Genomic DNA, 13,075 nt, shown 5'->3' with positions numbered 1-13,075 from the left:
ATAGCTCAGGGTAGGGGTGCCTTTTACTGTGGGCAAAGATTACTTCCCCACCATAAGAATTTCTGCTTGGCTTTATTACTTGCTTTGGCCAAGAGCATGTGGGTAGAAACAACAGTGTCTGTTCCAAATCTGACTCTTAGGAAAACATTGCAATTTTCTTCTCACCCACTTTTACTTTTATAATCTGACACAAGGAGAATATGCCCAGAATGTTAAGAAAAATGAGGATAAATGGGGAGCAAAAGCAATTCTAACTTCCAGGCTGGACCATGCCTAGCCAACCCACATATTGAAATAGAGCCAATTTATTAATTTATGAGGGAGAGAAAAAATAGTTATTATATAATACTTGATATTTTTATTATACATCATACATAAAGAAATAGGTTATATTATTTATAAAAGTAATGAAACTCTGACTAGATAAATAAAGAAATAAAGAGAGGAAACAAAAACTACCTGTTTCAGAAATGAAAATGTGCGTTTGTTGTAGATCCTCCAAATATGCAAGTGATAAGACACCATGAAAATTTTGTAGACATAATTTTGACAAATTTGACAAAATAAGTTACCTTAAAAACAACTTATTAAACTATTAGAAATAGAACATCTGAGCACTTCTATCAATGTCTATTTAATAAACTGACTCTGCTCTTATAATTATTTTTCTTCAAAAACCCACCAATAACAACAACAAAAAGCAAGCAAGCACACAAACAAACAAAAAAAAACACAAAAAAAACACACCAGGCTTAAAATCAAATCCTGTGATAAAATACAACATGACCAATAAGGTTTATCCAAATAATCCAAAGGAAATCTGATATTAATCAATATAATTCATCCCATTTTTAAGAAGTATAAAACCATACATTTATCTTGATAAATGCAGATAAATATTTTTAAAATAACATTCTTGATAGACAAAAATTTCACATAGGAAGAAAGAAAACATCTTTAGTCTGACAAAGATTATCTGCAAACCCAACTGTAAACATCATACTTAATGATAAAATTTTAAAAGATATGCCATCATGTTTTATTTTGTAAAATTACGTTTTTTATAAAAAAAACAATAAAATCTAAGAATAATCAAGGAAATCTTGATTAAGAAAAGTTAAGTTAAAGATATAGACATATATAAAAACCTACTTAAAATTATAGAATTACTAGGGCATTGTATTGATACCAGTATATATAAATCGACTAAAGAGCCAGAATATGGAATCCTGGAATAGATTCACACATATAGTAGTCAACCCATTTATGACAAAAATAACAATGTTGTGGTATAGGGGGAAAATGGTTTTCTCAATAAATTATGTTAAGTTGAATATGTATTTTTTAAAAAGAAGAAGAATCCTAGTGCTACCTTATGTCATATACAAAATCAAATTTCAGATGGATTACAAACCTAAATGTTAGGCTAAAACAATCCTTTACAAAAATAAGAGAATCTACATACATCGGAGTTAGAAAATGACTTGTTAAAAAGTACAAGAAATGTGCCCACTATAAATGGGAAAATGTTAATAAAACTACATATAATAAAAATTTTTTATTAAAAGGCACTGTGCAGAGAGTGAAAAAGCAGGTTGTATAGTTTGAGAATGTATTTTTAATACATATACCCAATACAGAATTTATATAAGCAATTCCTTAAACTCTGTAAGAAAAAGACAATTTCAAAAGAACATAAGCAAAGGACAAAATAGAAATATGGGCAAAAAGCCATAACAGACCCTTCAAATAAAGTACATCCAAGTAAACAATACACATGAGGATGGACCTGAAGAGTATTATGCTAAGTGAAATAAGTTAGTCAGGGAAAGACAAGTACCATGTGATTTCACTTATATGTGGAATTGAATGAACAAAATAAATTAACAAACAAAATAGAAACAAACTCATAGATATAGAACAGACTTACAGCTGTCTGAGGGAAAGGGGGTGGCAGGCTAGGTGAAGAGATTAAGCAAAGAAAAAAACACTCATAGCCATAGACAACAATATGGTGACTACCAGAGGGAAAGTATGTGCATGTGGGAGGTATAAGAGGGTAAAGGGGAGATAAAAGGCAAGGGAAGGAGATTTAGCTTAGGGTGATGAACACACAGTACAGATGATGTATTATAGAATTGTACACCTGAAACCTATATAATTTTATTAACAAACTAGAGGCCCAATGCATGAAATTCATGCAACAGTAGGCCTTCTTTCCCCCAGCTGCTGGCACCGGCTTATCTCTGACGTCTGGGAACTGGGCTTCCCTTGAAGCCCCGGCTTCATCCGGAAGATTGTCCAGAAGGACGTCTTGTCTAATTAGCATATTATGATTTTATTATTATAGATGTCACTGCTATAACTTCAATTAAAAAGATTGAGTTCATGCCTAGAAAAGAACATATGGGCACTTCTGTTTCTTGATTGGTTTGTGATAAGGTTTTCAAGGTTCTAAAAATTCATTAAATTCAGCACTTATTATATGTGCATATATCCCATACGTGATTATGTGTGTGTGTTTTAAACACAGTTTAATGACTTAATGAAACATCCCTGAGGAAGTTACATTTAAGGTGAGATCATAAAGGTGAACGACTTTCTTCTCAGAGGAAACAACATACATGAAATTTTTAAGGTAGAAAAATATTTGACTTTTGGAGAAAATGAAAGGAGACCACTTTGGCAGGAATGTCAACATTGAGAGTGGGAATGACATGAAATAATACTGGTGTACAGCCATGAAGACCATGTTAACGATTGTAAACTTTTTTCTCATTGGTAGCCATAGGAGAATTTTAACCAGTGACATGGTATACTATTTTAATCTATTGCAATTTGAAAGATATTGCATGCCTTGAGAATACTGTATTGGAGGGCAGCAAAACTGAGTTTTAGGAAACAGATTAGGAATTTATGTAAGAAATTATAATGCGTTGCATCAATTTTGGGACAGTGGAATTCAAATACATGGAACAGACTGATGGCTGTCAGAAGAGAAGGGGGTATGGGACTGGATAAAAAAATAGCCAAAGTACATAAATGCATAGCCCATGGACACAGACAACAGTGTGGTGATGCCAGAGGGAAGGGGAGCCGGGACTGGGTTGAGGTGGGCAAAGGAGGGTAGAAATGGGGACATCTGAAATAGTGTCAACAACAAAAAGAAAGTAAAAAATGGGTGTACATATTGAAGAAATATTTTAGAGGTAGAATTAGCAGGAAATGGTGATGGATTTGTTGTGGGAAGTGAAGATATTTATACATTGGCTCACAGGAATTTGGCTTGTTCACCTGGATCATTCTGTAGAGGTGGAAAAGACTTTTAAAAAAGTAGGTTTGGAATGAACACAAATTTAATTTCATATATGTGGATTTTACATATCATATAATTATGTATAATTTTTATACATACTTCATTTTAAATGTGGTAAAATGTATAGAATTTACCATTTTTCCTTTTAAAAATGTATAGTTCAGCAGTATTCAGTATATTTACATTTTAGTGCAACAGATTTCCAGAACTTTTTTATCTTATAAAACTGAAACTATATTCATTTAATAATTCTCGATTTTCCCCTCTATCTAGCCCCTGGTAAGCACGATTCTACTTTCTCTTTCTATGTATTTAACTACTTTAGATATTTTATATATGTGAAATAAGACAATATTTGCTTTTCTTTGTCTGAATCACTTTACTTAACATAATGTCTTCAAGGTTCATACATATTCTAGCATCTGACAAGATTTCTCTTTTTTTAAGGCTGAATAATATTCCATTGTATGTATATACCATTTTTGGTTTGTCTATTCATTTATTAATGGACATTTGGATTGCTTAAGTTCAGACATTTTAATTTTAAGAATGTGTTGAAGATTTCAAATGGAAATATCAAGTAAACAACTGTATAGTGACAGGTAGAGTATAAAATAAGTGAAAAAGGTTAAGGGAAATCCAAAGATTAGCTGTTTAGACTGTATTTGGCAAGTGACTATCTTTCCATTAGACAAATTTGGTTCTTCCAAAAGTAATCACATAAGTGAAAGTGGCATGCATAGTATACCTATATAAATAAATCTTGCTAAAGCAACATTCTATAATAATTAGAACTTATCTGGTTTTGTTTCACTGGTTATGAACATCTTGACTGCAATAGTCATCTAGGCTCTAAATATTACTTAGAAAATTTCTTAAAATTGAAATTTTATGAATGGTTCAGAGTATTAATTATGAATTGGTTAACCTATAAAATGATATAGAATAATGATATAATAGCTCTAAATGATATACAATGATTAACACACTTCTCATATGTGACCATTGTGTATGCATATACAAAACCATTATATATCATATATATTTATCCACCATATGTCATATATATGTGAATTATTTTTTTGTTAAAAGAGAATGATGAAACAAAATAGGGAGCCCAAGTATAAAACCATACGTATATGGACAAATAATTTTCGACAAAGGAGCTAGAAACACATATTTGAATAAAGATAGTTTATTCAATAAATGATGCTTGGAAAACTAGAAAGACACGTACAAACTAATGAAACTGGATTACAGTTTATCCCCATGTTCACAAATTAATTCAAAATGGATCAAAGACTTAAACATAAGACCTGAAACAAAAAGTTACATAGAATAAAATATAGGTACTGAACTTATGGACCTGGGTGGTGGAGAACATTATATGCACTTGATTCCAAAGACAAGAAAGGTAAAGACAAAAATAAATTAATGGCACTATATCAAACTGAAGAGCTTCTGCAGGACAAAAGACATGGACAACAAAACAAACAGGCAGCCAACCAGATGGGAGATGATATTTGCAAACAGTATCTCTGACAAAGGTTTAATTTCCAAAATATATAAAGAACTCATAAATAAACTTAACCAAGGACGTAAAAGACCTGTAGTCAGAAAACTACAGGACATTGAAAAAAAAAAAGATAGAGGAAGACATAAACAAATGGAAGAACATACCATGTTCATGGATAGATAGAATCAACATCATTAAAATGTCCATACTACATAAAACAATCTATAGATTCAATGTAATACCTATTAAAATGCCAATGGCATATTTCAAAGATCTAGAACAAACTCTCCAAACATTCATCTGGAATAATGAAATAAAAAAAGACCCCAAATTGCCACAGCTATCCTGAGAAAGAACAAAGTAGGAGGGATCACAATACCAGACATCAAACTATAATACCTAGCCACAGTTCTCAAAACTGCCTGGTACTGGCACAAGAGCAGACGTATAGACCAATGGAACAGAGTAGAGGACCCATAAATTGACCCAAGCCATTATACTCAATTAATATTTGACAAAGGAGGCAAGAGCATACATGGAGCCAAAACAGCCTCTTTAATAAATGGTGCTGGGAAATTTGGTCAGATACATGCAAAAAAAAAAATGAAACTAGATTACCAAATTACACCATACACAAAAATAAACTCAATATGGCTAAAAGACTTGCATGTAAGATGGGAAACCATAAAAATCTTACAAGACTCCATAGGCAGCAAAATTGCAGACATATATCATAGCAATATCTTTACAGACACAGATCCTAGACCAAGAGAGACTAAGGAGAAAATAAACTAATGGGACTACATCAAAATAAAAAGCTTCTGCACAGCAAAAGAAACCATCAACAAGACAAAAAGAAAGCCCACAGCATGGGAGGACATATTTGCCAATGTTATCTCCGATAAGCATTTAATCTCCAACATCTACAGGGAACTCATACAACTTAACAAAAGGTAGATAAAAAATCCAATAAAAAAATGGGCAAAGGACCTAAATAGACACTTTTTGAAAGAGGACATTCAGAAAGCCAAGAGACACATGAAAACATGCTCAGTCACTAATCATCTGAGAGATGCAAATCAAAACAACAATGAGGTACCACCTCACACCTGTCAGAATGGCTATCATCAACAAATGACAAGTGCTGGAGAGGATGCGGAGAAAAAGGAATCCTCCTTCACTGCTGGTGGGAATGCAGACTGGTTCAGCCATTGTGGAAAACAGTATGGTGTTTCCTTAAAAATTTAAAAAGGGAACTGCCATTTGACCCAGTAATACCACTTCTAGGAATATATCCCAAGAAAAGAGAAATACCAATCAGAAAGGATATATGCACCCCTATGTTCATAGTGGCACAATTCACCATAGCTAAGATTTGGAAACAGCCTAAATGCCCATCAGCAGGTGAGTGTATTAGAAAACTATGGTATATCTACACAATGGAATACTACAATGGTATTAAAAAGAAGGAATTCTTACCACTTGCAGCAGCAAGCATGGAACTGGAGAACATTGTCCTAAGTGAAATAAACCAGGCAGTGAAGGAAAAACACCACAAGATCTCAGTCATTTACCGATAATAAAGAACATTATACCATGATGAATAAAAAGATAGATACAGAGGCAGAGAAGCATCAAACAGACTGTCAAATTACAGCAGGAAGGCTGGGGAGTGTTGGTGGGGGGGAAGTAAGAGATCAACCGAAGGACTTGTATGCATGCATATAAGCCAGGGGAAAGTCAATGGGGGAAAAAGGGGAGACATATGTACTACTATTTGTAATACTTTAAACAATAAAATAAAATAAAATAAAAAGAACTCATAAAACTCAACACCAAACAAGCAATCCAATCAAAAATTTGGCAGAGGACTTGAAAATATACCTCTCCAAAGAAGACTATATATATATATATATATATATATATATATATATATATATATATATACACACACACACACACACACACACATACACATACACACTAGAGGTCTAGTGCATGAAATTCGTGCATGGGGGGGATGTCCCTCAGCCCAGCCTGCACCCTCTCCAATCTGGGACCCCTTGAGGAATGTCCAACCACCCATTTAGGCCTGATCCCCATGCGGGCAGTTGCATATCCCTCTCACAATACAGGACTGCTTGCTCTCAACCGCTCACCTGCCTCTGCCTGATTGCCTCTAACTGCTTCTGCCTGCCACCCTGATTACCCCCTAAGCACTCCCCTGCCAGCCTTATTGACGCCTCACTGCTCCCCGGCCTGCCCGATTGCCCCTAACTGCCCTCACCTGCCAGCCTGGTCACCCCTAACTACCCTCCCCTAGCAGTCTGGTCGCCCCCAACTCCCCTCCCCTGCTGGCCTGGTCCCCACCAACTGCCCTCCCCTGTTGGCCCGGTCACCACTACCTGCCCTCCCTGCTGCCCTGATCGCCCACAACTGCCCTCCCCTGCAGGCCTAGTCCCCACCAACTATCTTCACCTACAGTCCTGGTCCCCCCCAACTGCCCTCCCCTGCTGGCCTGGTCCCCCCCCAACTGCCCTCCCCTGCAAGCCTGGATCCCCTCAACTGTCCTCTACTGCAGGCCTGGTCCCCCGGGCCAAAGCGCTCCCCTACAAGCCTGGGTCCCCTCCAACTGTCCTCCCTTGCAGGCCTGGTCCCCCCAAACTGCCCTCCCCTTCAGGCCTTGTCGCCCCCAACTGCCCTCCCCTGCTGGCCCAGTCCCCCCTAACTGGTCTCCCCTGCTGGCCTGGTCACCCCTAACTACCCTCCCCTGAAGGCCTAGACCCCCAACTGCCCTCCCCTGCAGGCCTGGTCACCCCTAACTACCATCCCTTGCAGGCCTAGACCCCCAACTGCCCTCCCCTGCAGGCCTGGTTACCCCTAAATGCCCTCCCCTGCAAGCCTGGCCCCCCAACTTCCCTCCCCTGCTGTCCTGGTCCCCCCCAACTGCCCTCCCCTACTCGCCTGGTCCCACTGAACTGCTCTCCCCTGCAGGCCTGGGTCCCCCCCAAGTGTCCTCCACTGCAGGCCTGGTCCAGCCCGACTGCCCTCCACTGCAAGCCTGGTCCCCCCCCCAACTGCCTTCCCCTGAAGGCCTGGTCCCCCCCAACTGCTCTCCCCTGCAGGCTTGCCCGCCCCCAACTTCCCTCCCCTGCAGTCCTATTCCTCCCAACTGCCCTCCCCTGCTGACCTGGTCTCCCCAAACTGCCCTCCCCTGCTGACCTGGTCACCCCCAACTGCCTTCCTCTGTTGGCCCGGTCACCCCTAACTGACCTCCCTGCTTTCCTGATCACACCCTACTACCCTCCCCTGCAGGCCTGGTCTCCCCCAACTGCCCTCCCCTGCAGGCCTGGGTCCCCCCCAACTGCCCTCCCTTGCTGGCCTGGTCACCCCCAACTGCCCACAACTGCCCTCCCCTGGCAGCCATCTATGGCGGCCATCTTGTGTCCAAATAGGGGCAGCCATCTTTGACCACATGGGGGCAGCCATCTTGTGTCTTGGAGTGATGGTCAATTTGCATATCACTCTTTTATTAGATAGGATAGGTATATGAAAAGATGTTCAACCTCACTGGCATTTAGGGAAATTCAAATAAAAATTACAATGAGATACCACCTCACACCTGTTAGAGTGGCCATTATCAACAAGAGAAGCAATAACAAGTATTGGACAAGTTGTGGAAAAAAGGGAACCCTCATTTACTGCTGGTGGGAATGTAGACTGGTACAACCACTACAGAAAGAAGTCTAGCGATTTCTCAAAGAATCCTATCTAATAAAAGTGTAATATGCAAATTAACCATCACTCTGTCACTAAGATGGAGGCACCCATAGCCATAAGATGGCGGCGCCCATTCCCAGGGGGGGCAGTCGCTGACAGTGGGCAGTGTGAGTGCCCTGCCAGAATTCTTGCTTCATCGCCATGCAAACTTGGAAAACGTTCCACGCCAGGCCACTGATGGGCCTCTGGGTCGCGGAGAGACTCTGAGTAGCGGTCATGGAGCAGCCAGGCCCCACAGAGAGCTACTGGTGCACAGATTCATGTGCAGGGCTACTAGTTAAGAATAAAGCTAGCATATGACCCAGCAACCCCAGTCCTGGTTATATACCCGAAAAACTCAAAATAATGTATTCACAAAGATATATGCACCCTTATGTTCACTGCAGCATTATTCATGGTGGAGAAGACATGGAATCAACCAGTGTTCTGCAATAGAGGACTGGATACAGAAAATGTGGTACATAAAAACAATTGAATACTACTCAGCCATAGGAAAGGATGAAATAGTTCCATTGGCAATAACGTGAATGGACCTTGAAAACATTATGCTAAGTGAAATAAGTCAGACAGAAAAAGTTAAGAACCATATGATTTCACTCATGTAGGATATAAAACTGAAACTTATGAACACAAACAGCAGAGTGGTCGTTGCCAGAGGGAAGGGGGTGGTGGAGAAGGGGATCCTAAAATGAGGTGACAAGAGAAGATTTGACTTTGGGTGGTGGGCACACAGTGCAATATACAGATCTTTCAACATAGAAATCCAGACATGAAACCTATATGTTCATGTTAACCAATGTCACCCAATCAATTTAATATTTAAAAAAAAGAGAATGAGAACTCTATTATATTGTATAGAAAAATGTAACAGATAATGTTACATAGAAAGTCTTCACTACAGGAGTGGTAGGAAATGTGACAAAAAGAATTCAATGCACAATAAAAAAAGAGAAAGAACATATGGACACAGACATCAGTGTAGTTAGTGATTGCAGGGAGCAGAGGGATGGGTGGAAGTGGAAGGTGGTATAGGGGGAATAAATGGTGATGAGAAAAAATAAAATAAAGGAAAGAAAAAAGTATTCAATGCATAAAGGTAAAAAAAAAAAAATCTAGAAAAGGAACCACAACAAGAAGTTTAAAAAGTAGAGGAAAAGACAAAGCAGCAATAGACCAAGGCAATCAAAGGTGAAGGAAAAAGCATTTTCTGTATCAGGAATATTGGTAGATGTTTAAAGAATGAAATAAACTACCAAGAATTCTTTAATTACTAGCATGGTGACTCATTAGTCGACTTTTGTATAAGCATATTGAAGAAAATTTATTTGATTCTGTAATTGATTTCTTGTAAGTCTAAATCAATTCATGACCACCAAGAGAAATGTGCTCTAAACTGAAAGTCCAAACTAGGTGAAATTTGAGGCCTAGAGATTCCTTTAGAAAGCCAAGTTCCCCCAGAGTATCAATGGAATTTTCAAATGTTTGTGGCACAAGAGGACTAAAGAACCAGAAGATACACTGAGTGGCCAGATTATTATGATCTCTGAACACATAATAATCTGGCCACTCCGTATCCTGGTGCATGAATTCGTGCATGGGTGGGGTCCAGCCAGCCGGGCCAGGACATGGGCAGTTGGCCAGCCTGCCTGCTTGTCGAACTCCTGGTCAAGGGGACAATTTCCATATTAGCCTTTTATTATATAGGATATACACTGAGTGGCCAGATTATTATGCGTTCAGAGATCATAATAATCTGGCCACTCAGTGTATGTTTTTGTTGATGTAGTCATTGTTGTTTTTCCCTATGGCTGGAGAATAGTGTATCTGGAATCCCAAAATTTTAATTTAAGACTGATAGATAATATTTGAAGTACACTTTCAGAGGTTATTCTAAAGTTAAAATGTGAGTCTTTGGGGATTAAATTACTTAAGAGTAATTTTAAATATCTGCTACCAGACCCATTGCATTGATCTTAGGTAATGATAAAACACTACTTCTGAGGGTGAAAATCTGAGGCACTTATTGGCTTTTTTTTTTTTTAGTATTATTGCACTTGCAGTGATTTACAAAGATGCCATCAATTCTCCAAATAGTTAAGTCAACATTTCTCAATGTTGTAATTTTTATTTGTGATATTATTTTCCAGAATGTTCTTATTAATTCACATTACCTATATGGAGGGTTTTTTTTTTCAGCACAGCATTTATCAAGAACCCTCAAGAAAAAAGTTGATAGGAAGATCCATTTTTTAAGAAAGGAAAATATTAATCTCCAAGATAGATATTTTTTATGTTATTTTTGTTGCATCTAAACTGAACATACCTGCAATTATAGTTTACAGTCAAAGATTGTTTGATTATAGATACTTCTGTGTTATGTGATTTTACAATGGAAATAAAACATAACTTTTGTCCCTAGAAGTTAACTTCTCACATGGTGCCAAACATCTGGAACAATTTCATTAATTGTCTGGTTATATTACAATATCCACATGTTGGTGGCTGGGAAGATGAAGCATCAATATAGCAATAGATAACTGAGGAAAAAAATATATTTTTCATTAAAAAATACCTCTACAATATACAGATAATGTATTAGAGCAGTGGTCGGCAAAGTCATTAGTCAATGGAGCCAAATATCAACAGTACAACGATTGAAATTTCTTTTGAGAGCCAAATTTTTTTAAACTTAAACTTCTTCTAACGCCACTTCTTCAAAATAGACTCGCCCAGGCCATGGTATTTTGTGGAAGAGCCACACTCAAGGGGCCAAAGAGCCGCATGTGGCTCGCGAGCCGCAGTTTGCCGACCACGGTATTAGAGAATTGTACACTTGAAATCTATATAATTTTGTTAACCAATATCACCCCAATAAATTCAATAAAAATTTAAAAAATATTTTTTTCTGAAGAAATTTAATTTTGTTAGTAATTCAGTTCAAATAATAATTCAATTTAAAGGGGTTTTATAAAGCATCTAGCATTCATTTAACACTATGCTAAGCATCATGGGAAATCCAAAAAAGTATAAAATACTAATATTAATTGAACACTTTTCTGTGCTAGGATCTGTGCTGTGCTTATTACATGAATTACCTCCCTTTATTTTCATAGCATCTTGACAAAGTAGGAACAATTATCTCAATTTTAAAGATGAAAAACCTGAGGCATAAGAAAGTAACTTATTCTAAGGTCATACAACTAGTAAGTACCAGAGCCTGAATTCAAACTTGATCAGTCTGACTTTAGAGCTTGAGTTATGACCTACTATATTTTTCTACCTCCAGTCCTAAAGGCAATCTGATCAGAGAAATGGGACTAGAGGCCGACCCAGCAGAATATAATTAAGTGGCAAATCATGTAGAACACTTAGATATTATTATGAAAGATTAGAAATAGACCCCGTTTCTTATTTTTATGGAACTGAAAGGCTTTAGTGGCAGTTATTGGCTCCCTCAGATTTACTTTAGTGGCTTGCTTTGATTTATTTGTAAGAACTATCATGCTCAGTAATTTAAATAAATAAGACAGAATGAACTAGGGTGACATTATCTTATTGTTTGTATTTTATTTTTCATTGTTCCCTGTAATAGCATCTAATGCAAGGGGATTTATTTCAAATTATCTATCTTTCCTGATATCCAAAAAGCAATGATAAACTTGAATTTAAAATGTTATCTTTGCCCACCATCACAAACAATCAGTTTCCAAATACTGATGCTTAATTTTCCCTCTCAGATCTATTCTTTACTTTGCAGCCCTACCATCACAACACTGATGTAGGTCCTTTATATTATTAGACCTTCTAATGTTCTTTAACAGGTCTTCCTACTATAGTCTATAGCTTCCCTTCTTCTCCTCCCATCTTATCTATACAAAATTGATCATCATATCTAAAACACTCCTCTTGTAATTTCATCTTCAAAGATAGAAACATTTTGTGTAGAACCATATTTACAGTATAAAATTTTAAAGTCTAGAATTTCAATTAAGGAATTCTCAACACTCAAAAAATATATATTTGCATCAGCAAAGACTTTGGCATAAACTGTTGTATTTTCTGTGGTAAAATTATTCCACTCTAATGATATGATCTCCTATAATACTATCTCTCTAAAATCCTACTCTTCTTAAGGACAAAAATCTCAGCAGTCATAGAGGTCAGGTTTCATAAAGATGGGAGTGCTGCCTTCTCCCTAACCAGCCCAGCACCACAGGGTTTTGTTTTGTTTTGTCCCCTATTCTGAACTCCTACAATGTTTTGATGGCCTTTTAAAAAGTCACAGAATCAGCCTGGCTGGTGTTGCTCCGTGGTTGAGTGACACCTATAAAGTAGGAGGTTGCAGTTACATTCCCTGGTCAGGGCACATGACCTAGTTGTAGGCTCAATCCCTAGTAGCGGGCATGCAGGAGGCATCCAATGGATGATTCTCATCATTGATGTTTCTATCTCTCCCTCTCCCT

The sequence above is a fragment of the Cnephaeus nilssonii genome (genome assembly GCF_951640355.1).
Source record: "Cnephaeus nilssonii genome assembly, chromosome: X".
Classification (NCBI taxonomy): Eukaryota; Metazoa; Chordata; class Mammalia; order Chiroptera; family Vespertilionidae; genus Cnephaeus; species Cnephaeus nilssonii.
Note: the sequence above shows the minus strand (reverse complement) of the source record.